We start from the raw sequence: 26,552 nt of genomic DNA on the forward strand, positions 1-26,552 counted from the left end.
TTCTATGATTTCTAACACTCACCGAGTACACATGAGCAAAACGTTTAAATCGGAAACATAGGAAGATAGGGGCTTATAGTTTCGCCTCCCAACGTACTCACCTCAAGGTTGATGTCAACAATAACAACTCATGCTATCTATATTCAGCTGGACATATGTGCCTAGATCTTTCCTCACCACATGATGCTTGCCAAAGGAGAAAAATAAATAGGAATAGAAGGAAAACTTTGACTCTTTATATAAAAGTAAATACATAAAAGTAAAAGGTAGGCCCTTCGCAGAGGGAAGCAGAGGTTGCCATGCGCTTATTTGTTTGTATTCTCAACCCCTTAGTGCAAAAGAACGTCACATTACATTGCCCCTTGTGATAGCGACCTTTATTATGCAGTGTGTCGCTTTTATTCTTCACCATCACAAGTTTGTGCAATGCTCAATTTTCTCTTACACTAAATGATCTCACACATTTAGAAACAATTTTTATTTCCTTTTTGCACCGATGACAACTTACTTGAGGGAACTTGCTCAATCCCTAGGTAGGTATGGCGGACAGTTGAAAATAAGATTTGGGTTTAAGGGCTTTTGGATGCACAAGTAGTATCTCTACTTAGTGCGGAATTTTTGGCTAGCAAAGATAGGGGCAAGCACCACATGTTGAAGGATCTATGACAATATGACTTCTATGTGAATATAAACAAACATAAACCATTAAGTTGTCTTCCTTGTCCAACGTCAACAATTTTGGCATATAATATTTTGATGTTGGCTTACAATCACAAAAGATTTCTAGGATAGTATATTTATATGTGAATATTCTCTTCCCTTATTAATTCTTTCATGTGTTGCATCATTGACTAATGCTATGTTTGTCAATCTCTAATAAAATTTTCTACTCACACTTTTCCTTATGTGGTCTCATCACCTACCATAGGATTAGTATATGATCTTTTCATGATTTATTTCCTTTCTTTTATTCTTTCTTATTTCTTTTCTTTAATTTGCAACATGAAAGTAAAGAAAAAAAATTCAAACTAAACTTTGTTATATAACTTGCACACGATTACAAGGATAGATCACTAAGCAAACTCTCAAGGAAGAAAGGATTGAACTAACTTTTATTCATCTAAAGAAAAACGATCGAACAAAAATAAGTAAAAGCAAAAAGATAGTGGGATGATACGATACTGGGGCACCTCCCGCAAGCTTGGCGGAAGCCAAGGGGAGTGCCCATACCCGATACTCAGTTCTCCTTTCGTGGTGAAGATGACGATGGTGGTGATGAAGTGATTCTATCCTTAAGGATCAAGAGATTCTCCAATCGATGGATGACACTACGGAGGTGGGTGATGTGCTCTTGATGTATAATATTCTCATGAGTGAGATACTTATTTTGTATGCAAACTATTTCAATGATGCGAAAGGCTTCAATCGCAATAGGAGTAAGGTGAGTAAGGTAAGGTTGAAGGATATCTTCCTCCTCCTCCTCGGCTCGTAGTGCTTGTTCGAAGACTGGGGGCTGATCTTCGGTAACCTCCTTGCTCTCATCTCCTCCGACGGCTTCCACGGGCTCTTCTCTCTTCATCTCGATCTTCATCAATCAAGCACACTCTTCCACGTTGTTGGAGGAAGAAGAATACATGATGCTTGGCTCAACAGATCTGACCGAAAATAGCAAGAAAAGAAAATAGGGGATTTCTTCGCGATATGGTGATCAACAGGTTCGGGAAGTATATATAGATTTTTTTATCTTGGAGGACAAGTATATGGTAGAAAAATGGAGTACGAAAGGTGTCGCAGGTGGCCACAACCCACATGGGCGCGCCAGGCTTGCCTGGCTCGCCCGGGTGTCTTGTGCCCACCAGGGGACACTTCCTGGAAATTTCTTTATTTCCAATTTTTCTAAATATTCCAAAACTGATAAAAAATATTTTTGTGGATTTTTCGGAGTCCGTTTACTTACCGTATCATGTACCTCCTTATTTTCACGATTCTGGAGTGTTCCGGAAGGACTCTTTTATGTGTTCTTCCGGTGTCAAAGTTTGGATAATATTACTTTCAACATTAATGGGCGTACCTGAGATATAATGTTTATTTCGTTGCCCATTGACAACCTTCGGGTTAGTACCTTCGGAATTATTTATTTTGGTGGCTCCAGACCGATAAACCTCCTCAATGACATATGGGCCTTCCCATTTTGAGAGGAATTTTCCTGCAAAGAATCTTAAACAAGAGATGTACAAAAGAACATATTCTCCGACTTTAAACTCACACTTTTGGATTCTTTTATCATGCCATCTTTTAACTTTTTCTTTGAATAATTTTGCATTTTCATAAGCTTGGGTTCTCCATTCATCTAATGAGCTAATATCAAATAACCTCGTTTCACTGGCAAGTTTGAAATCATAATTGAATTCTTTGATTGCCCAACATGCTTTATGTTCTAACTCAAGAGGCAAATGACAAGCTTTTCCATAAACCATTTTATAAGGTGACACCATTGGATTTTTATATGCTATTCTATAAGCCAAAAGTGCATCATCTAATTTCTTAGACCAATCCTTCCTGGACCTATTGACAGCCTTTTGCAAATTATTTTTATTTATCTATTGCTAAGTTCAACTTGACCACTAGACTGATGATGATAAGGTGATGCAATTCTATGGTTAACATCATACTTGGCAAGCATTTTACGGAAAGCACCATGAATAAAGTGTGAACCACCATCAGTCATTGAATATCTAGGGACTCCAAACATTGGGAAAATAACTTCCTTGAGCATTTGAATAGAGGTGTTGTGATCAACACTACTGGTTGGAATAGCTTCTACCCATTTAGTAACATAATCAACAGCAACCAAAATATTTGTATACCCATTATAGGAAGGAAAAGGTCCCATGTAATCAAATCCCCAAACATCAAATGGTTCAACAGCAAGTGAATAATTCATAGGCATTTCTTGACGCTTACCGATACTAGTAGAATGCCCGTGTGTTGCTATGGGCTTTGAATATATTTTGGCCGGTTGCATATATAAACATAATGCATGACAAATTGCATACATAGAAATGATAGCCTGTAACAATCAAAAAGTAATTGAAATTCACTTCACTTGCGATGCGAGTTGATAAAAAATCTAATAGAATTATATGTACTGTGGCTGGCCCTTTTTAGTTTACATATAAGCTTTGTCTGAAGTCAAAATATCACTACTTTGACCAAACTTATATAAAAAATTATCAACATTCACAATGTCAAATCAATAGATTCATTATGAAATATAGTTTCACAAAAATAAATATTTGGTATTGTAGATGTTGATATTGGTCAAACTTTGCAAAGTTTGACTTGACGCAAATCTAATACGCAGAGCAAAAAGGACCGGAGGGAGTACACAGAGAGTAGTGATCCAACTAATTATCTTTTACAAACTAAGATCTACTTGGTATGTTTAAGATATCTACGTACAATGTGAGAAATGTTGTCTTAAGCTTCATTTGCATGGTACAATGTGAGCACATTTTGATTTTAGTGAACTTTAAATTGTACGCTACCTATAGATACAGTGGTTGGTATTTTTCCTAAAAATGACTTATTAGGTGATGCGACATTGATGTCACCGCATTGAAGCTGATCCTTTCTGGAAAAACAAACCACTCCTCTCCTCACTTACTTACTGCACAGCCGCCTTCTACTCTCCCCGCACAGCTAGGCAGCCACCAGTTGTTGCCTCATCTCATCTCCCCGTCATAGTGTTGTCGCCGCCATCTCTTCCGGGCACCTCCCCTCCACACAATGGTGAAGCCCACCCGCTCCTCTCCCCACCTCCTCCCCTCTCACCCACGGCGTCACCAGCCCCGTCCTCTCCTTGCCCTATTAATAGCGTTGCTTGTATCACTATCCTCTTTGGATGAAAATGACATCCTACTATTCATTTGCTAAAATAAATTACACCCAACTGGGTGTATACTTCTTTAATATTGTTACCAACATACCAAAGCATCACCCCGTTGGGTTGTAATTACAGACCATGTTCGAAGTAATTAGATACTATACACAATATACTGTAACCATCAGCCGCACAAAAATCAGGTTTTATGACCACTTGTCTATGTTTTACATGGTGAATAAATTTTGTTAAAAACATAGATTTTGTATAATCAGAAACACCAAGTTTGTATCACATTACATCGAATTGATGGACGTTATGCTTGAAAAAGAAAACATTCACATATATTTATACTCATTAAACGTGGAACGGATGGAGCACCACTGTACAAGGCTTAAGCACCTCTGTTCAAAATTACAGTTATGTGTGACCTTTTATTACAAAGTGATTTTAAACCTTTTCAAGATTTTTAAAGATTTGACAATGCTCAACCCATCGAGCATCATCTTTTAACGCCAACAACTCCTGGGTGACCTAAGTTGCAAAATACTCTATACGTCATAATGTCCTTCCTGCAATAATCTAGTAAACATAGCTCAGATAAGCTATGCTTGAACTATGCATTAACTTGAAGGATGAAACAGATCTTCAAGAATTTATATAAAAAATTCCTATATATATATTAATTTTAGTCTAAAACAACCTTCTGATAATTATTCTCAGCAAACCAGCATAAGTTGTACAACAAATATATGCATGCAAGAATGTGAGCTCATGTGCTAGTCAAACAAAGGAAAGAGTTGATCATAAAAAATGTCGAACACATATACATGTGTTGTGATAACCCACAAGTATAGGTGATCACAACAATTTTCGAGGGTAGAGTATTCAACCCAAATTTATTGATTCGACACAAGGGGAGCCAAAGAATATTATCAAGTTTTAGCAGCTGAGTTGTCAATTCAACCACACCTGGATAACTTAATATCTGCAGCAAAGTAATACGATAGTAGTGGTAAGGATAGCAAAGGTAACGGTAGCAAAAGTAATGTTTTTGGTATTTTGTAGTGATGATAACAATAGCAACTGAAAAGTAAATAAGCGAAGAACAATATATGGAAAGCTTGTAGGCAATGGGTCGGTGATGGAGAACTATGCCGGATGTGGTTCATCATGTAACAATCATAAACTAGGGTGACACAGAACTAACTCTAGTTCATCAATGTAATGTAGGCATGTATTCTGAATATAGTCATACGTGCTTATGGAAAAGTACTTGCATGACATCTTTTGTCCTACCCTCCCGTGGCAGCGGGGTCCTATTGGAAACTAAGGGATATTAAGGCTCCTTTTAATAGAGTACCAGAACAAAGCATTAACACATAGTGAATACATGAACTCCTCAAACTACGGTCATCACTGGTAAGTATCCCGATTATTGTCACTTCGGGGTTAACAGATCATAACACATAATAGGTGACTATAGACTTGCAAGATAGGACCAAAAACTCTCATATATTGATGAAAACATAATAGGTTCAGATCCGAAATCATGGCACACGGGCCCTATTGACAAGCATTAAGCATAGCAAAGTCATAGCAACATCAATCTCAGAACATAGTGGATACTAGGGATCAAACCCTAACAAAACTAACTCGATTACATGATAAATCTCATTCAACCCATCACCGTCAAGCAAGCCTACGATGGAATTACTCACGCACGGCGGTGAGCATCATGAAATTGGTGATGGAGGAAGGTTGATGATGACGATGGCGACGGATTCCCCTCCCCGGAGCCCCGAACGGACTCCAGATTGGCCCTCCCAAGAGAGTTTAGGGCTTGGCGGCGGCTCCGTATCGTAAAACGCGATGAATCCTTCTCCCCTAGTTTTTTCTCCCCGAAAGTGAATATATGGAGTCCAGGTTGAGGTCGGTGGAGCATCAGGGGGCCCATGAGGTAGGGGGCGCACCCAGGGGGTAGGGAGCGCCCCCACCCTCGTGGACTGGTGGGAGCCCCCTGACGTGGATCTTCCTTCCATTATTTATTAAATATTCCAAAATAATGCTTTGTTGATTGTCAGGTCATTCCGAGAAATTTTATTTCTGCACAAAAATAAAACCATGGCAATTCTGCTGAAAACAGCGTTAGTCCGGGTTAGTTCCATTCAAATCATCCAAGTTAGAGTCCAAAACAAGGGCAAAAGTGTTTGGAAAACTAGATACGACGGAGACGTATCAACTCCCCCAAGCTTAAACCTTTGCTTGTCCTTAAGCAATTCAGTTGATAAACTGAAAGTGATAAAGAAAAACTTCTACAAACTCTGTTTGCTCTTGTTGTTGTAAATATGTAAAGCCAGCATTCAAGTTTTCAGCAAAGATTATGAACTAACCATATTCACAATAACATTTAGGTCTCTTATTTACTCATATTAATGGCATAATCAACTAGAGAGCAATAATAATAAATCTCGGATGACAACACTTTCTCAAAACAATCATGATATGATATAACAAGATGGTATCTCGCTAGCCCTTTCTGAGACCGCAAAACATAAACATAGATCACTTTTAAAGATCAAGGACTAACTAGACATTGTAATTTATGGTAAAAGAGATCCAGTCAAGTCATACTCAATATAAACTAACAATAATGGATGCAAATGACAGTGGTGCTCTCCAGCTGGTGCTTTTTAATAAGAGGGTGATGACTCAACATAAAAGTAAATAGATAGGCCCTTCGTAGAGGGAAGCAGGGATTTGTAGAGGTGCCAGAGCTCGATTTTGAAATAGATATGAATTATATTTTGAGCGGTATACTTTCATTATCGGCATAACAACCAAGAGATGGCGATATCTTCCATGCTACACACATTATAGGCGGTTCCCAAACAGAATGGTAAAGTTTATACTCCCCTCCACCAACAAGCATCAATCCATGGCTTTCTCGAAACCACGAGTACCTCCAACTAACAAGAGTCCTGGGGGAGTTTTGTTTGCAGTTATTTTCATTTGATTTGCATACAACATGGGACTGGGCATCCTGGTGACCAGCCATTTTCTCGTGAGTGATGAGCGGAGTCCACTCCTCTTGAGAATAACCCGCCTAACATGGAAGATACAGACAGCCCTAGTTGATACATGAGCTATTCAAGCATAACAAAACATGATGATCATTTGAAGGTTAAGAGTTTGGCACATACAAATTTACTTGGAACGGTAGGTAGATACCGTATATAGGTAGGTACGGTGGACTCATATGGAATAACTTTGGGGTTTGTGGAATTGGATGCACAAGCAGTATTCCCGCTTAGTACAGGTGTAACACCCACAATGCAGCTATATCTCCCATGTGTCGGGGCATGACTTAGGGGCATAGCCGCATGGTAGGTTTGTCGCAAGAGGGGTAATCTTCACACAATACCGTGTACTCAATAAGAAAGGGATAAAGAGTTGGCTTACAATGCCACTTCACACAAATACAAGTTAAACATACATCATCCAGAATACAATCAAGGTCCCACTATGGAACCAAAATAAAAGAAGACAACCCCAGATGCTAGATCCCCGATCGTCCCAACTGGGCTCCACTACTGATCAACAGGAAACGAAACAACACAACGAACACGATCTTCATCGAGCTCCCACTTGAGCTCAGTTGCGTCATCTGCACTGCTATCATCGGCACCTGCAACTGTTTGGAAGTACCTGTGAGTTACGAGGACTCGGCAATCTCACACCCGCGAGATCAAGACTATTTAAGCTTATGGGTAGGAAAGGGTAGTGAGGTGGAGCTGCAGCAAGCACTAAGCATATATGGTGGCTAACTTACACAAATAAGAGTGAGAAGAGAAGCAACGCAACTGTCATGAACTAGAGGTGATCAAGAAGTGATCCTGAAACTACTTACGTTCAGACATAACCCAAGAACCGTGTTCACTTCTCGGACTCCGCTGATAAGTGACCATCACGGCTACACACGCGGTTGATGCATTTTAATTAAGTTAAGTGTCAACTTATCTACAACCGGATATTAACAAATTCCCATCTGCCACATAACCGCGGTCACGACTTTCGAAAGTTTAAACCCTGCAGGGGTGTCCCAACTTAGCCCATCAAAAGCTCTCATGGTCAATGAAGGATATTCCTTCTCCCAGGAAGACCCGATCAGTCTCGGAATCCCGATTACAAGACATTTTGACAATGGTAAAACAAGACCAGCAAAGCAACCTGATGTGCCAACAAATCCTGATAGGAGTTGCATGTATCTCATTCTCAGGGCAACACCGGATGAGACAGGCTACGTGTAAAACCAACCCTCAAGTTTTCCCGAGGTGGCCTCGCAGGCGGCTCGGTTCGGACCAACACTCAGAGGAGCACTGACCTGGGGGGGTTAAATAAAGATGACCCTCGGGCCCGCGAAAACCCAAGGGAAGGTTATATGTTGTTAGGCAAATGTAAAACCAAGGTTGGGCCTTGATGGAGGAGTTTTATTCAAGTCGAACTATCAAGGGGTTCCCATAACACCCAACCACGTAAGGAACGCAAAATCAAGGAACATAACACCGGTATGACGGAAACTAGGGCGGCAAGAGTGGAACAAAAACCAGGCATAAGGCCAAGCCTTCCACCCTTTACCAAGTATATAGATGCATTAATTAAATAAGAGATATTGTGATATCCCAACATATCCATGTTCCAACATGGAACAAACTTCATCTTCCCCTGCAACTCTATAAGAGGGGCTGAGCAAAAGCGGTAACTTAGCCAAACAACGATTTGCTAGGAAAGGTGGGTTAGAGGCTTGACATGGCAATATGGGAGGCATGATACAACAAGTGGTAGGTAGCGCGACATAGCGATAGAGCGAACAACTATCAAGAAAAGATAGAAGTAATTTCGAGGGTATGGTCATCTTGCCTGAAATCCCGCAAGGAAGAAGAACGAGTCCATGAAGAAGACAAATGGACGTAGTCGAATGGATCCTCACAACTCCGGAAAGAAACCGAAGCTAACGAGAGAAGCAACCCGGAAAGAAGGAAGAAACATAGTAAACAACCACCACATAAACATGGCATGATGCACAACCAAGTATGATGCATGTCCGGTTTAATGAGGCATGGCATGGGAAAGTGCACAAACAATACTACAAATTAAGTGGAGCTCAATATGCAACGAGTTGCATATTGACGGAACACCACATTCAAGTTATTTAGTTCGATCTCATTTATGTACCCAACAATATTAAATGTTGATTAACATGGCAAGAGGTGAAGCATAATTAAACTAACTATCTAGTCAAGTTTAAATGAGGCCAGAAATGACAAACAACAATTCCAGAAAATCCTCATGAGCATATATTAGATTGGTACTGTTCTGTCTTAAAGCATATTTTAGAGTTGTTTAACATACTAAGTAATGCCTATGTATTTTTCTACCCCATTTACATACAAAGTTTATTTAAATCCGAGCTACGGTTATTTAGTTATGACATATAGCATTTTAGCATGGCATAAGAGCTAATTTAAACTAACAACATTTTAAACATAGATGAAAGTTGAAAATTATTAATCTACACATAATTCTAAGCATTTTACATATATAATTTGTTTTAATATGATGCACGGTTGGTGGGTTATTAAATGCATGAACAAGGAGGACTTTTCTGTAAACTACATTCTCTGGAATAAAAGGAAAATCGTTCTGGAGAAAAAAACATGAAACGGGCCAAAACTGGTCAGCCCAACAGTGCATGGGGGCTCGGGTGCTGCTCACCATGGGCCGAGGCCCGGTCGGAATTAGAGGAGGCCTGGCGCTGGGCCTGATGCGCGGTCAACGCGAGCAGTGGGTCGAGGCCCACGCGCGGGAGGCATGCGTGTGCTCGCACGCACTCGCGCGAGCAGGCAGGAACGACGACGACCATTGGCGGGGTGGCGGTCCAGCGGCGAGGTGGTCCGGCAGACGATGGGGATGGACGTGGGGGCGGCGGATCCAGGCGGCAGCTCAACTGATCTGGCATGGGGACGGCGAGAACGAGCGTCGGCGACGTGGCGCATGTGCCGGCGGACCTGCAGGATGAGGGTGGCGACCCCATAAGGCGGTGGGGCTTTCCTGAGAGAGAGAAAAGGATCATGAGAGGGGAATAAGAGGGAGAACTAGAGGGAGGAGGAGAGGAATAGGGCGGCGGCCACTCATCTCCGACGAGGTGGGAACTCCGGCAAGGCTGAGCCGGCAGGGTCGCGAGGCAGGTGACGAGGATCCGGATCGGGAGCTCCTCTCCTGATTTGGAGCTCGAGGTGCAGGGGCGGCGTGGTTCGGGCTTCGGAGCCCAGATCGGGGCCCAGGCGGGCCTGGTGCGAGCTCCGCGGGCCGCGGTGGCTGGAGGAAGGCAGGGGACAGGTGGTCGGCCCTGGTTGGCTACGGGGTGTCGGCTGCGGCGGTGCGGCCAGTGGTGGCGTGCCACTTGGCGGTGGAGGGCTGGCCGGGCATGGATTCCGAGGAGGGGGCGGCGGCTGTAGGTAGGAGGTGGCTGACGACACGGAAATTGAGGAGGGGGTAGGTAGGAGGCCAAAAATGGCAGGGGAGGCGTCTATATATATCATGGGGGCTAGGGTTAGGGGTTTTCTCTGTTTCGGAGTCGTTCAATCGCCATTGGACGGTCCGGAGCGGAGGAGGGTTAGGTTGGACCTAGTGGGCTGTGTAGAGGGGGTTGGGCTGAGAAGAGAGGGAAGAACAGAGGCCCGACAGCAATTTCCGGAGACCGAAAACGTCCGACGTATGACCGGCTATAATGTCGCTATATGTTTAACGGTTGGGCTATCAAATGAGCTCCGAATGCGATGAAACTTGACAGGCGGTCTACCTACACAATAACAACACCGCATGCCAACTTTCAACCCATTCCGAGAAAATTTATGGCCACTTATAAAATAATATTTTGGACGTGCCGCGGGCGCGTGCAAGTGTGTCTGGGCTCAGAACGGACAATAGAGAGAACTGGGAGACCCGGACGAAAGCAATTTTTGAAAACATGATGATGCAATGCACATGATGACATGGCAAGATGCAACAACAAGCAAAAGATATGGCAACAAACAGCGAATAACTGAAAGACACCTGGCACATCGGTCTCGGGGTGTCACAACACTCCACCACTACGAGAGGATCTCGTCCCGAGATCTAGGATGGCACCAGAGGGAAACGAAAGAGGAAGAGAAGAGGTAAACAAAGTTGCTTCTTTGACAAACGAGTGAAACGACGAACCTTGAGAGGTTAAACAATTGAAAGAAAGAATACAACGGAGATGAACGGAGTTGAAAATACTCTGTTAGAAAAAGAGGAACAAGGAACATTACTAGAACCTTGTAGGTTGAAAGACATAAGAGAAAGGTTTCAATGGATAGGAAGTACATGCAAGCACTCCGGTTGAACATGATCTACAAGTAACGATAAAGAACAATTACGACAACACCCCGGTTGGAAAGGAAGGCATAGAATATGAGCTTGGCAAAATGAAAGCACTTGGATGAGACTCCGGTTAGAAGAGGGATGATATCCACAACACTCCGGTTGAAACAAGATAGAGAAGGAATACAGTTGATATAATTTGGACCGCACTCCGACTGCAATTGGAAGGAATTAACAAGAACGTGAAAAGTTGAGAGGATACTTGATGAAATCAACAACACACTGCCTCCGGAACTATTGAAAGAATGGCACAAGGGGTAAGAAAGATTTCAGACAGCACTCTGGTTGATAAGGGAGGCAAAACTTAACAGAATGGGAAGAACTTGAGAAGAGGGCACGACACTTCGGTTAAAAGGATAAGCACTAGAAAAACACAAACCTCAAATCGAGATGATGAGTGAAGAGAACAACATCAGAATGCCAAACAGAATGGAGAAGAAAATGCCAAACTTCTTGTAACACCCCGGATGTAATTTACCTTATATGTATTCCAACTCTTGCCGTTTCCGGCGCTAAGTTATTTTATTTCCTCGGGTTCGGGTTTTTTTCTTCGTGTGTTGTTGTCGTTGTCATGCATCTCATATCATGTCATCATGTGCATTGCATTTGCATATGTGTTCGTCTCATGCATCCGAGCATTTTCCCCGTTGCCCGTTTTGCATTCCGGCGCTCCTATCTCCTCCGGTGGTCCTTTCTACCTTCTTTTCGTGTGTGGGGGTTAAACGTTTCCGGATTGGACCGAGACTTGCCAAGCGGCCTTGGTTTACTACCGGTAGACCGCCTGTCAAGTTTCGTACCATTTGGACTTCGTTTGATACTCCAACGGTTAACCGAGGGACCAAGAAGGCCTCGTGTGTGTTGCAGCCCAACACCCCTCCAATTTGGCCCAAAACCCACCAAAACCCTCTCCATCATCTAGAGCGTTCGATCAAGATCGCGTGGCCGAAAACCGCACCTCATTTGGACTCTCCTAGCTCCCTCTATCCCTATTTAAAGAACCCCCTCCGAAATTCACGGGTCTTCTTCCCCGAAACCCTAGTCCCGCTCCTCTCCGCACGGCCGGACACGTCCGCCGGCCGCTGGACACGTCCGCCGCTCCGCCCAGTCCAACCGCACGCCGCCACGTGGCAAGTTGGAGCCCCACTTCACCGTCGCCCGCCGCGGCCCGCGAAGGCCCGAGGCCGGCCCTCCCCATCGCCGACCGGGCCCGAGGCGCCCGACCGCGCCGCCGCCCGTCTTCCCCAGCTCCGGGCGCCCGAGCCGCCGCACCTCCGCCGGAGCCGCCGCGCGCCATCGCCGGTGTCGTCGACCGCGGCCGCCACGCCTCGTCCCAACCGTCGAGCGCTGCGCCTCCTCGCTCCGGCCGCCGCCCCCGCCGATCCGGCCACCTCTCCGGCCTCCCTCGTCGTCCGGCGAACCCCACGACAACTTCGGCGAGCGCCAAGTCCGGCGATGTCCCCGGCAAGTCCGGCGAACCTCAAAGTCCGTGCGCTGCTACAGTAATTTCAGATCTAGATCTGGGGTTGACTTTCTCCCTGAAACCCTTATTATTTACGCATCTTCATCACATCGTAACTTTGCATCCGTAGCTCCAATTTGCGCATGTAGCATATCAAAATGTTCGACTCAGAGAGCACATCATTTCATCCCATTGAATCATTTTCATTTGAGCTAATCTTGATGCCCGAAATGCTGTTGGAAGAGAGCTATTTGAGTTAATTGTCAGATCTGCTGCACCAAATAGCTATTTGTCATTTTTGCCATGATTAATATGTGCATGATATGCTCGTGAGTTCTACATGTGTGTTGTTATATGCTTTTTCATCTTTATAGAGATGCTATCCATATATTTTTGTGACATGTGTGGTGACTAGCACAAGCTTGCAAAGTGGTGCATTCGTTAATGCTGATTTCAGGGACTTAGAAATTTCACTAAGTCCTTGATCTGTTTTTTCCAATATGCCATATGTTCATGTTGTTTCCTAGTGATCCGTGCCTATTTTGAGGATGATCAGTAAGGATGATTTGTTAACATTGTGGTGCTCTATCCATCTGTGTCTTTGGTTGCATTTATGGAGCAACCTAGCGTGAGTCAATGGAGCTCTACTTTTGCTATTTCGTAATTCCTGGCAGATTTTCTACTTGTTAGCGATTTTTCTGAGGGTGTTGTTGTTGATCCGTGCATGATATGTTGTTGTTCCTGCCATGTATAGCTTATAAAATGTGTATTCTTGATGGGTGTATGCTTAGATTGTCATGCCTTGCTCTGCAGTGAGTGCATCGAGCTCGTAAACATGCCTACTCGTTAACAGATTTGCATGTTCTAGTTTTTTCACTAAGTCTGCAACCTGATTATGTTTTTTCCATGTTCACATGCTTGCAATTGTATTTTCTGATCCCTTTTGGCTCAAGGTCACTAAGGTACTTTTGTTAAGCTCTTTGAGTAGCTCCATTCCATCCCTTGCTTTTCCATGTTAAGTTATTGTAGAATATAGATTTCATACTCCAAAGTGGGCTACCTGATCTGAAATTCCAGGCTTGTCTTAATTTCACCAAGTCTGAAACCTGTTTACCAATTGCACTTTTGTCATGCTTGTTTGAACCTGTTAATGGTTGAATTGGCCGTAGATCAATGTTCATCTTTTGTCAAGCATTATGAGTGGATCCCTTCCATGTATTTTGTTGTCATGTTTGAGTGTTGTAGCATAATTATCTTGTTGCATTTAGATGGCTACTTGCTGTTTATCGCAGACCGGTGCCATATTTGTTTTGCTTGCCATTTCCAAACCGTGCATCCGATTCCGCTGATCTTTATATCGATTTCAACCGAAATCACCTCACATTTCCAGTGGCACACTTGGATTTCCAGGTTGAGGCCAGGTTCAATCATTCCTTGTCAAATCTTGCATATGCATCACATATCGCATCCCGCATAGCATACCATGTTTGCATCATGTTGTTTGAGCTTTGCACGTGGTTGATTGTGTTCCTTTTGCTTGTTTGTCTTGTCTGGGTAGTGCCGGGAAACGAGTTCGCTAATGAGGAGCCCGTTGAGTTTGCTTTCGAGGATCCAGTCAACTCTGACAACTTTGCAGGCAAGATGATCATACCCTCGAAATCACTTCTATATTTGCTTTGCTAGATGCTCGCTCTTTTGCTATGCCTATGCTACGATGCCTACCACTTCTTTATCATGCCTCCCAAATTGCCATGTCAAACCTCTAACCCACCATGTCCTAACAAACCATTGATTGACTTTGTTACCGCTTTGCTCAGCCCCTCTTATAGCGTTGGTAGTTGCAGGTGAAGATTGAAGATCGTTCCTTGTTGGAACATTGTTTTATTGTTGGGATATCACTATATTATCTTGTTATCTTAATGCATCTATATACTTGGTAAAGGGTGGAAGGCTCAGCCTTTTGCCTAGTGTTTTGTTCCACTCTTGCCGCCCTAGTTTCCGTCATATCGGTGTTATGTTCCCGGATTTTGCGTTCCTTACGCGGTTGGGTAATAATGGGAACCCCTTGACAGTTCGCCTTGAATAAAACTCCTCCAGCAATGCCCAACCTTGGTTTTACCATTTGCATCCTAGCTTTTTTTCCCTTGGGTTTCCGGAGGCCAAGGGTCATCTTATTTAACCCCCCCCCCCGGGCCAGTGCTCCTCTGAGTGTTGGTCCACCTCGTCAGCCGCCGGTGGCCACCAGGGGCAACTCTGGGCTTGCCTACCGGAAGTTTAGACAATCTGAGTGTGCCCTGAGAACGAGATATGTGCAGCTCCTATCGGGATTTGTCGGCACATTTGGGCGGTGTTGCTGGATTTGTATTAACGTGTCGAAGTTGTCTTGTAGAACCGGGATGCCGAGTCTGATCGGAATGTCTCGGGAGAAGGTATATCCTTCGTTGACCGTGAGAGCTTGTCATGGGCTAAGTTGGGACTCCCTTGCAGGGATTTGAACTTTCGAAAGCCGTGCCCGCAGTTATGGGCAGATGGGAATTTGTTAATGTCCGGTTGTAGATAACTTGAACCTTAACTAATTAAAATGAATCAACTGTGTGCATTACCGTGATGCTCTCTTCTCGGTGGAGTCCGGGAAGTGAACACGGTGTTGGAGTAATGTTTGCGTAGGTTGTTGCATAGTTCTTCGTTCGTGCTTTGCCTTATCTTCTTGCTCTCATTTGCGAACAGGTTAGCCACCAAATATGCTAGTCGCTTGCTGCAGCTCCACATATTACCTTGCCTTTCCTATAAGCTTAAATAGTCTTGATCGCGAGGGTGCGAGATTGCTGAGTCCCCGTGGCTCACAGATTACTTCCAAACTAGATGCAGGGCCTGATGACTCCATTCCAGATGATGCGCTTGAGCTCAAGTGGGAGTTCGACGAAGACTCACGCCGTTACTATGTGTCTTTCCCTGATGATCAGTAGTGGTGCCCAGTTGGGGCGATCGGGACCATGTCGCATGTTGGGGTTGATCTTTTATTTTGGTACCGTAGTCGGACCATGAGTGTATTGGATGATGTAATGCTATTTATGTACTTTGTGTGACGTGGCGAGTGTAAGCCAACTATGTACCTTTCCCCTTATTATCTATTTATATGGGTTGTTGTGAAGATTACCTTACTTGCGACATTGCTTTCAATGCAGTTATGCCTCTAAGTCGTGCTTCGACACGTAGGAGATATAGCCGCATCGAGGGCATTGCAAGTTGGTAATCAGAGCCTTCCTCGACCTTAGGAGCCCCCACTGCTTGATCGAATTAGGAATTATATATCGGAGAGTTTAGGAATTCTTTTTACTCCCCAGTCCCCTCATCGCTCTGGTAAGGCATCCTAACGTAGAGTTTTGACTCTTCTCTTCTCAAATTTCACAAAAAAAAATTTAGGATCACGCGGGTATCTTGGAATCGTTCCGATTGATTTGTGACGAGAACATTGTTCTTGGTGCCTCCTGTTATTGAGGGGTTGTGGCAGTGTCCCGGGGAGTTGAGCTCCGAGGTGTTGTCGTCACAATTTTATCGTTGCAGTTCTGGAATACCTGAGTTTAGCTCGCCGACATCAAAAATCTCTTTTATGCAGTTGTTGGTGAGATAACCTCGACGCCACCCAGTACTGGGGCGGGAGTTCGGGAGTATTGCCATAACTTGTATAACGGATGCTTTTCAAAGGTTGAGGTAGACGATTTCCGAAGTTTTTCTCGGTTATGTGTTGAAGGATGGATACAGCTGGATGTAGGATTTGCTAGATTTGGGTGAGATATTATGCTTCCCCTGTATCCCCAACACCTGATTGCAGAACCGGAAAGGTTCGGGAGTGTCATAGGTGGGAATTCTTGTAGCTCTAGTTCTTCTTCCACGGATATTTGGTTTGAGATTGGGTGATCCTTACCGAGTATTCGTTCTTGCTCTGTACCTTGTTGACTTTATTCCTCTACCTAAATTCGAAGTGGCTTATCAATTTATGGATATGTGACAATTTCTATTGGAATGCATTCGTTCATTTTGTTCGGATGTGAAGACTTTATGTTGCAATTTCTACCCGTTGGATTCAGCTTCAATTTTTGTCTATCAATGTGCTAATGGATGTCAACCTGTTCAGGATGGCTCCTCCAACGCGCACGACTCCGAATCCTAATCCGCCACCACCACCTCCACCTCTGAAGGCATGGCAAGCTGTGATGGCCGCTACCAATGCAAACACGTAGTTGATCATGCAAATTCTTCAAGAGCGCAACCAAGCGAACCAAGGCAACCAAGGCAACAATCAGAATCACTTTGCTACACTCAACTAGTTCCTTGCTAACCAGCCAAAGACTTTCAGCAATTGTGTTGAGGCAACTGACGCTGATGATTGGCTTGTGGACTTGTGCAAGCATTTCGAGTGCAGTAACGTCAGGCCTGAGGACTTTGTCAAGTTCGCTTCCTTCCAACTCAAAGACCAAGCTGCAGAATGGTTTCAGCAGTACAAAGATTCCAGAGGAGGCCATGAGATTACCTAGGATGAATTCCGTCAAGACTTCAAAGCTCATCATATTCCTCATAGCGTGGTTGAAAGCAAGCGTGAGGAATTCCGCAACCTGAAGCAAGGCTCTATGTCTGTCTATGACTAAAACAAGATGTTTTAGAAGCTCGCCCACTTTGCTAAGCAGGACGTCCCTGACTAGAAGAGCATGATATACCAGTTCAGGGGTGGTCTCAGAGAAGAAATCCAGCTAGCTCTCGTTCTCTTTGAGCCCAGGAGGTACGATGAGTTTTACGACATGGCATTGAAGCAAGAGGCTGCTCAACTGAAGTATGATGCTTCTAAGAAGCGAGTCAGAGATGCTACTCCTTCTTACTCTACTCAAGTGGCTAAGCAGTAGAAGTATTAGCTTCCTCCTCCTCCGTTCCGTCAGCCTTTTCAGCAGAAGAGCAAAGGTGGCAGTGGATCTTCCCACCCACCCAACCCTGGCTTTCAGAACAAGACTTCATCTCAAGCTCCAAGATCGAGTGCTCCGTATCACCGTCCGCTTTCAGAGGTCATGTGCAACAAGTGCCAATAGAAGGGTCACTATGCCAACAAATGCTTCAACCAGAGGCGTCTCCCTCCTAGTCCTCCTGTTAGATCCGCAAGTATAGCTATGGTCAAGCATAACCCCAAGTACGCCAAGGTCAACATCGTGAATGTAGCTCAGGCAGAGGACTCGTCAGATGTCATCATGGGTAACCTTACTGTTAACGATGTTCCTGCAAAAGTACTTTTTGACACTGGTGCATCACATTGTTTCATCTCGAGACCTTTTGCATCTAAGCATGGGTGATTTTCTCAAGTTTTGCATAAACCGTTAGCAGTTGTCTCTCTGGGTAGATGTTTGCTCGCAAACTACGAGATTCCAGATATTTCTATCATGATGGGTGATTTTAAGTTTCTGGCTTCTCCAATGATCCTTGGTAACTCGGATATTGATCTTATTCTTGGAATGGACTGGCTTTCTAAGCACAAGGCTCAGCTTGATTGTGCAGCCAGGCAGATTCAATTGACTCATTCGTCTGAGGATGTAATTGTCTTTGCCGCTCAGGATAATACCATCCGCCTGTTTTCTCTCAATGAGAAGGGTGAACTGGATTCTATCTCTCAAATTCCAGTCGTTTGCGAATATCAAGACGTCTTTCTAGAAGAGCTTCCAGGAATGCCTCCGCACCGACCAGTTGAATTCGTCATCGATCTTGAGCCTGGCACGGAACCGGTTTGCAAGCGTCCTTACAAGCTCGGACCTGAAGAGTTGAAGGAGCTGAAGAAGCAACTCGATATTCAAGAGCGAATGGGTCTCATCCGACCTAGTTATTCTCCGTGGGGTTGTGGAGTTCTTTTTGTGAAGAAGAAGGATGGAACGGACCGACTTTGTGTTGACTACCGTCCATTGAACAAGAAGACTATCAAGAATAAGTACCCACTTCCCAACATCAACGAGTTGTAAGAACAACTCAAAGGTGCCCAAGTATTCTCCAAGCTTGATCTCCGTATGGGTTATCACCAGATTCGAATCCGTGAGCAAGATATTCCCAAGACAGCTTTCAGAACAAGCTATGGCTCATATGAATACACTGTCATGTCTTTTGGCCTCGTCAACGCTCCTCCGACTTTCTCTCGCATGATGAACTTCATCTTCAACGCCTACACAAATGACTATTTTTTGTCTATCTCGACGACATTCTGGTCTTTTCGAAGAACAAGGAAGATCATGCCAAGCACTTGCGTTTGGTGCTCAATAAGCTCAGGGAACATCAGTTCTACGCCAAATTCTCAAAGTGCGAGTTTTGGCTCGATGAGGTTCTCTATCTTGGGCATATCATCTCTGCCAAGGGTATAGCGGTGAATCCTGAGAAGGTGTCTGCAATTGTGAATTGGGAACCACCTCAGAACGTGAAGCAACTCCGTAGCTTCCTCGGTCTCGCAAGCTACTGCCGAAGGTTCGTTGAGAACTTTTCAAATATCGTGAAGCCTCTTTCAAACCTTCTCCAGAAGCACGTCAAGTATGTTTGGTCTCCGGAATGTGACATCGCTTTCAACACTTTGAAAGAGAAATTGGTCACTGCTCCAGTTCTGACTCCTCCTGATGAATCCAAACCGTTCGAGGTCTTCTGCGATGCCTCTCTCCAAGGTCTTGGTGCAGTGTTGATGCAAGAGAAGAAAGTTGTGGCTTATACCTCTCGCCAGTTGAAGCCCAACGAGAAGAACTACCCCACTCATGACCTCGAGTTGGCGGCAGTTGTGCATGCTCTTGTGACTTGGAGACATCTCTTATTGGGAAGAAAAGTGGACATTTTCACTGACCACAAGAGTCTCAAGTACATCTTCACTTAGCGTAATCTCAACCTCAGGCAGACTCGTTGGGTCGAAATGATTCAAGAGTATAATCGAGTCGAGTGTACTCCAGGCAAGGCCAATGTGACTGCTGACGCTTTGAGCAGGAAGGCTTACTGCAACAGTCTGATTCTCAAGCCTTACCAACCCGAGCTTTGTGAAGCTTTCCGCAAACTCAATCTGCAAGTTGTTCCTCAAGGTTTCCTCGCCAACCTTCAAGTCTCTCCTACCTTGGAAGAGAAGATTCGCGAGGCTCAACTTCTTGATGCTATGGTGAAGAAGGTGAAGATTGGGATTGCCAAGAGTCAACCCAAGTACAAGTGCTACCGCCTTGATGACAAGGATACTCTCTTCTTCGAGGATCTATTGTTGTGCCCAAAGGTGACCTTCGTAAAGTTATCATGAACGAGGCTCACAATTCACTCCTTTCCATCCACCCTGGGAGTACGAAGATGTATCAGTACCTCAAGCAGGCTTATTGGTGGACTCGAATGCAGCGCGAGATTGCTAAGTTCGTGAATGAATGTGATGTCTGCAGAAGAGTGAAGGCAGAACACCAAAGGCCAGCTGGTCTCCTCCAACCTCTTGCCATTCCAGAATGGAAGTTTGACCACATTGAGATGGACTTCGTGACTGGGTTTCCAAAGTCAAAGCGTGGCAATGATGCTATATTCGTTGTCATCGACAAACTCACTAGAGTGGCTCACTTTCTGCCTATCAAAGAGTCTATCACTGCAGCTCAATTGGCAGAGCTCTATACCTCTCGGATTGTCTCGGTGCACGGTATTCCACAGGTGATCTCTTCATACCGTGGCAGCATCTTTACCTCCAAGTTTTGGGATTCTTTTCAGAAGGCCATGGGCACCAACATCCGCTTCAGCATAGCTTTCCATCCTCAAACTAGCGGTCAAGTCAAGCGTGTCAATCAGATTCTTGAAGATAAGTTCAGGGCTTGCATTATCTCCTTCGGTATGAAGTGGGAAGATTGTCTTCCATATGCCGAATTCTCCTACAACAACAGTTTTCAAGCAAGTTCGGGCAAGGCCCCATTCAAAATTCTGTATGGCAGGAAGTGTCGTACTCCTCTTAACTGGTCAGAAACCGGTGAACGTCAACTTCTTGGAAATGACTTGATCACAGAGGCAGAGGAAATGTGCAAAGTCATTCGAGATAACCTCAAAGCAGTGCAATCGCGCCAGAAGAGCTACTATGATAGTAAGTATCATGATTTGACTTTCGAGATCGGAGACCATGTTTACCTCCACGTCTCTCCAATGAAAGGTACTCGTCGCTTCGGTATCAAAGGGAAGCTTTCCCCTAGATACGTGGGTCCTTTCATGATCGTCAGCAAGAGAGGCGATCTCGCCTATCAACTCGAGCTTCCTTCAAACTTTTCAAATGTGCACGACGTGTTCCATGTCTCTCAGCTCCGCAAGTGCTTCAAGACTCCTGACCGCACCGTCAACTTCGAAGACATTGATCTCCAAGAAGATCTCTCTTATCGTGAGCACCCGATTGCTATTCTCGAAGAGACTGAACGCAAGACTCGCAATAAGTCAATCAAATTCCTCAAAGTCAAGTGGTCACACCATTCTGACCGTGAAGCCACCTGGAATGTGAGGATCACCTCCGTTCTGAGTACCCGGCGTTCTTCCAGACCTAGATCTCGGGACGAGATCCTTTCGTAGTGGTGGAGTGTTGTAACACCCCGGATGTAATTTACCTTATATGTATTCCAACTCTTGCCGTTTTTGGCGCTAAGTTATTTTATTTCCTCGGGTTCGGGTTTTTGTCTTCGTGTGTTGTTGTCGTTGTCATGCATCTCATATCATGTCATCATGTGCATTGCATTTGCATACATGTTCGTCTCATGCATCCGAGCATTTTCCCCGTTGTCCGTTTTGCATTCCGGCGCTCCTATCTCCTCTGGTGGTCCTTTCTACCTTCTTTTCATGTGTGGGGGATAAACGTTTCCGGATTGGACCGAGACTTGCCAAGCGGCCTTGGTTTACTACCGGTAGACCGCCTGTCAAGTTTCGTACCATTTGGACTTCGTTTGATACTCCAACGGTTAACCGAGGGACCGAGAAGGCCTCGTGTGTGTTGCAGCCCAACACCCCTCCAATTTGGCCCAAAACCCACCAAAACCCTCTCCATCATCTAGAGCGTTCGATCACGATCGCGTGGCCGAAAACCGCACCTTGTTTGGACTCTCCTAGCTCCCTCTATGCCTATTTAAAGAACCCCCTCTGAAATTCACGGGTCTTCTTCCCCAAAACCCTAGTCCCGCGCCTCTCCGCGCGGCCGGACACGTCCGCCGGCCGCCGGACACGTCCGCCGCTCCGCCCGGTCCAACCGCACGCTGCCACGTGGCAAGTGCGAGCCCCACTTCACCATCGCCCGTCGCGGCCCGCGAAGGCCCGAGGCCGGCCCTCCCCATCGCCGACCGGGCCCGAGGCGCCCGACCGCGCCGCCGGCCGTCTTCCCCAGCTCCGGGCGCCCGAGCCGCCGCACCTCCACAGGAGCAGCCGCGCGCCATCGCCGGCGTCATCAACCGCGGCCGCCGCGCCTCCTCCCGGCCGTCGAGCACCGCGCCTCCTCGCTCCGGCCGCTGCCCCCGCCGATCCGGCCACCTCTCCGGCCTCCCTCGTCGTCCGGCGAACCCCACGACAACTCCGGCGAGCTACAAGTCCGGTGAACCTCGAAGTCCGTGCACTGCTACAGTAATCTCAGATCTAGATCTGGGGTTGGCTTTCTCCCCGAAACCCTTATTATTTAGGCATCTTCATCGCATCGTAACTTTGCATCTGTAGCTCCATTTTGCGCGTGTAGCATATAAAAATGTTCGACTCAGAGAGCACATCATTTCATCTCATTGAATCATTTTCATTTGAGCTCATCTTGATGCCAGAAATGCTGTTGGAAGAGAGCTATTTGAGTTAATTGTCAGATCTGCTGCACCAAATAGCTATTTGTCATTTTTGCCATGATTAATATGTGCATGATATGCTGCTGAGTTCTACATGTGTTTCATTATATGCTTTGTCATCTTTATAGAGGTGCTATCCATGTATTTTTGTGACATGTGTGGTGACTAGCACAAGCTTGCTAAGTGGTGCATTCGTTAATGCTGATTTCAGGGACTTAGAAATTTCACTAAGTCCTTGATCTGTTTTTTCCAATATGACATATGTTCATGTTGTTTTCTAGTGACCCGTGTCTCTTTTGAGGATGATCATTAAGGATGATTTGTTAACATTGTGGTGCTCTATCCATCCGTGTCTTTGTTTGCATTTATGGAGCACCCTAGCTTGAGTCAATCGAGCTCTACTTTTGCTATTTCGTAATTCCTGGCAGATTGTCTACTTGTTAGCGATTTTTCTGAGGGTGTTGTTGTTGATCCGTGCATGCTATGTTGTTGTTCCTGCCATGTATAGCTTATAAAATGTGTATTCTTGATGGGTGTATGCTTAGATTGCCATGCCTTGCTCTGTAGTGAGTGCATCGAGCTCGTAAACATGCCTACTCGTTAACACATTTGCATGTTCCAGTTTTTTCACTAAGTCTATAACCTGATTATGTTTTTGCCATGTTCACATGCTTGCAATTGTATTTTCTGACCCCTTTTGGCTCAAGGTCACTAAGGGACTTTTGTTAAGCTCTTTGAGTAGCTCCATGCCATCCCTTGCTTTGCCATGTTAAGTTCCTGTAGAATATAGTTTTCATGCTCCAAAGTGGGCTACCTGATCTGAAATTCCAGGCTTGTGTTAATTTCACCAAGTCTGAAACCTGTTTACCAGTTGCACTTTTGCCATGCTTGTTTCAACCTGTTAATGGATGAATTGGCTGTAGCTCAGTGTTCATCTTTTGTCAAGCATTATGACTAGATCCCTGCCATGTATTTTGTTGTCATGTTTGAGTGCTGTAGCATAATTATCTTGTTGCATTTAGATGGCTAGTTGCTGTTTATCGCAGACCGGTGCCATATTTGTTTTGCTTGCCATTTCCAAACCGTGCATCCGATTCCAGTGATCTTTATATCGATTTCAACCGAAATCACCTCACCTTTCCAGTGACACACTTGGATTTCCAGGTTGAGGCAGGTTCAATCATTCCTTGTCAAATCTTGCATATGCATCACATATCACATCCCGCTTAGCATACCATGTTTGCATCATGTTGTTTGAGCTTTGCACGTGGTTGATTGTGTTCCTTTTGCTTGTTTATCTTGTTTGGGTAGAGTCGGGAGACGAGTCCGCTAACGAGGAGCCCGTTGAGTTTGCTTTCGAGGATCCAGTCAACTCTGACAACTTTGCAGGCAAGATGATCATACCCTCGAAATCACTTCTATCTTTGCTTTGCTAGATGCTCGCTCTTTTGCTATGCCTATGCTACGATGCCTACCACTTGCTTATCATGCCTCCAAAATTGCCATGTCAAACCTCTAACCCACCATGTCCTAGCAAACCGTTGATTGGCTATGTTACCGCTTTGCTCAGCCCCTCTTATAGCGTTGCTAGCTGCAGGTGAAGATTGGAGATCGTTCCTTGTTGGAACATTGTTTTATTGTTGGGATATCACTATATTATCTTGTTATCTTAATGCATCTATATACGTGGTAAAGGGTGGAAGGCTCGGCCTTTTGCTTAGTGTTTTGTTCCACTCTTGCTGCCCTAGTTTCCGTCATATCGGTGTTATGTTTCTGGATTTTGCGTTCCTTACGCGGTTGGGTAATAATGGGAACCCCTTGACAGTTCGCCTTGAATAAAACTCCTCCAGCAATGCCCAACCTTGGTTTTACCATTTCCCACCTAGCCTTTTTTTCCTTGGGTTTTCGGAGCCCAAGGGTCATCTTATTTAACCCCCCCCCCCTCAGGGCCAGTGCTCCTCTAAGTGTTGGTCCACCTTGTGAGCCGCCGGTGGCCACCAGGGGCAACTCTGGGCTGGCCTACCGTTAGTTTAGAAAATCTGAGTGTGCCCTGAGAACGAGATATGTGCAGCTCCTATCGAGATTTGTCGGCAGATTCGGGCGGTGTTGCTGGATTTGTTTTAACGTGTCGAAGTTGTCTTGTAGAACCAGGATGCCGAGTCTGATCGGAATGTCTCGGGAGAAGGTATATCCTTCGTTGACCGTGAGAGCTTGTCATGGGCTAAGTTGGGACTCCCCTGCAGGGATTTGAACTTTCGAAAGCCGTGCCCGCGGTTATGGGCAGATGGGAATTTGTTAATGTCCGGTTGTAGATAACTTGATCCTTAACTAATTAAAATGAATCAACTGCGTGCGTTACCATGATGGTCTCTTCTCAGCGGAGTCCGGGAAGTCAACACGGTGTTGGAGTAATGTTTGCGTAGGTTGTTCCATAGTTCTTTGTTTGTGCTTTGCCTTCTCTTCTCGCTCTCTTTTGCGAACAATTTAGCCACCAAATATGCTAGTCGCTTGCTGCAGCTCCACATATTACCTTGCCTTTCCTATAAGCTTAAATAGTCTTGATCGCGAGGGTGCGATATTGCTGAGTCCCCGTGCCTCACAGATTACTTCCAAACCAGATGCAGGGCCCGATGACTCCGTTCCAGATGATGCGCTTGAGCTCAAGTGGGAGTTCGACGAAGACTCACGCCGTTACTATGTGTCTTTCCCTGATGATCAGTAGTGGTGCCCAGTTGGGGCGATCGGGACCATGTCGCATGTTGGGGTTGATCTTTTTTTTGGTACCATAGTCGGACCATGAGTGTATTGGATGATGTAATGCTATTTATGTACTTTGTGTGACGTGGAGATTGTAAGCCAACTATGTACCTTTCCCCTTATTATCTATTTACATGGGTTGTTGTGAAGATTACCTTACTTGCGACATTGCTTTAAATGCGGTTATGCCTCTAAGTCGTGCTTCGACACGTAGGAGATATAGCCGCATCGAGGGCGTTACACTTCTGCCACAAATGACCTTGGAAAGTACCCTTGCAGTGGAGGATTGAACGGAGTTGTTGAAAATTAAGAAACAAAAGAATAAGGTTGTTGTGAGCTTATGGAAAATGTCTCAGAATTATGAGGTGAAATTCTGCCACTAACGGAACCAATAGATTGGATTGATGTCAACGAGGAGACGAGAAACCTATTTCACCGGGAGGATATATGAAGAACTTGGGTCATTTATGAGCACCATAAATAGCAATAATCCTTAGGGAAAGCTTTAGGTGAAATATTACCCAAGAATAACTCCAATGAAGAGATTGATGGGTTGCAAAGGATAACAACTTGCGAATCCCGACACACGAAGGGAAATTGTCAAGGTGACATAACACCACCTCAAAAGATAAGGTAGAAAGAATTGCACTTTGAAATGCAAGATGAAGAATACTTGAAGTATAGCCTGGCGGATCATCGCTTCGAGAGAAATCTTGACGAACAATTGAAGAATGAAAGGAATCCTTGATGAACCACCATGTAACCTCCATGAAGAACTCTAGAAATGATAACATAAAAGAATCGAAGGTTTGAAGCGAACAAGATTGAAGTCCTGGAATGATTTAGATGGAGCTTCGCGACGAGATAAAACGGAAAACTTGAAACTCCGGAAAAGAAATATGAATAACTAGAAACCGAGAATTGATATCATGACCGAACTCCGGAAGAAAGAATCCATCACTTGGATGAAGCAAGAATAAGAATTATGTTATGCGTATCCTTCGCCAATTTAAATTGATGACAAGCAACGGATTTGACATACTACTTATTCTAGTAAAACGATTAAGATAGATATATCACAAACTCAATGGACCACCGGTAGGATTTGAAAGAACAAATGAATTGATATGATAAACAAGGAAGAGAACTCTTGAATGAACCACCGTAAGAATTAAAA

The sequence above is a fragment of the Triticum aestivum genome, chromosome 7A (assembly GCF_018294505.1).
Source record: "Triticum aestivum cultivar Chinese Spring chromosome 7A, IWGSC CS RefSeq v2.1, whole genome shotgun sequence".
In the NCBI taxonomy this organism is placed as follows: domain Eukaryota; kingdom Viridiplantae; phylum Streptophyta; class Magnoliopsida; order Poales; family Poaceae; genus Triticum; species Triticum aestivum.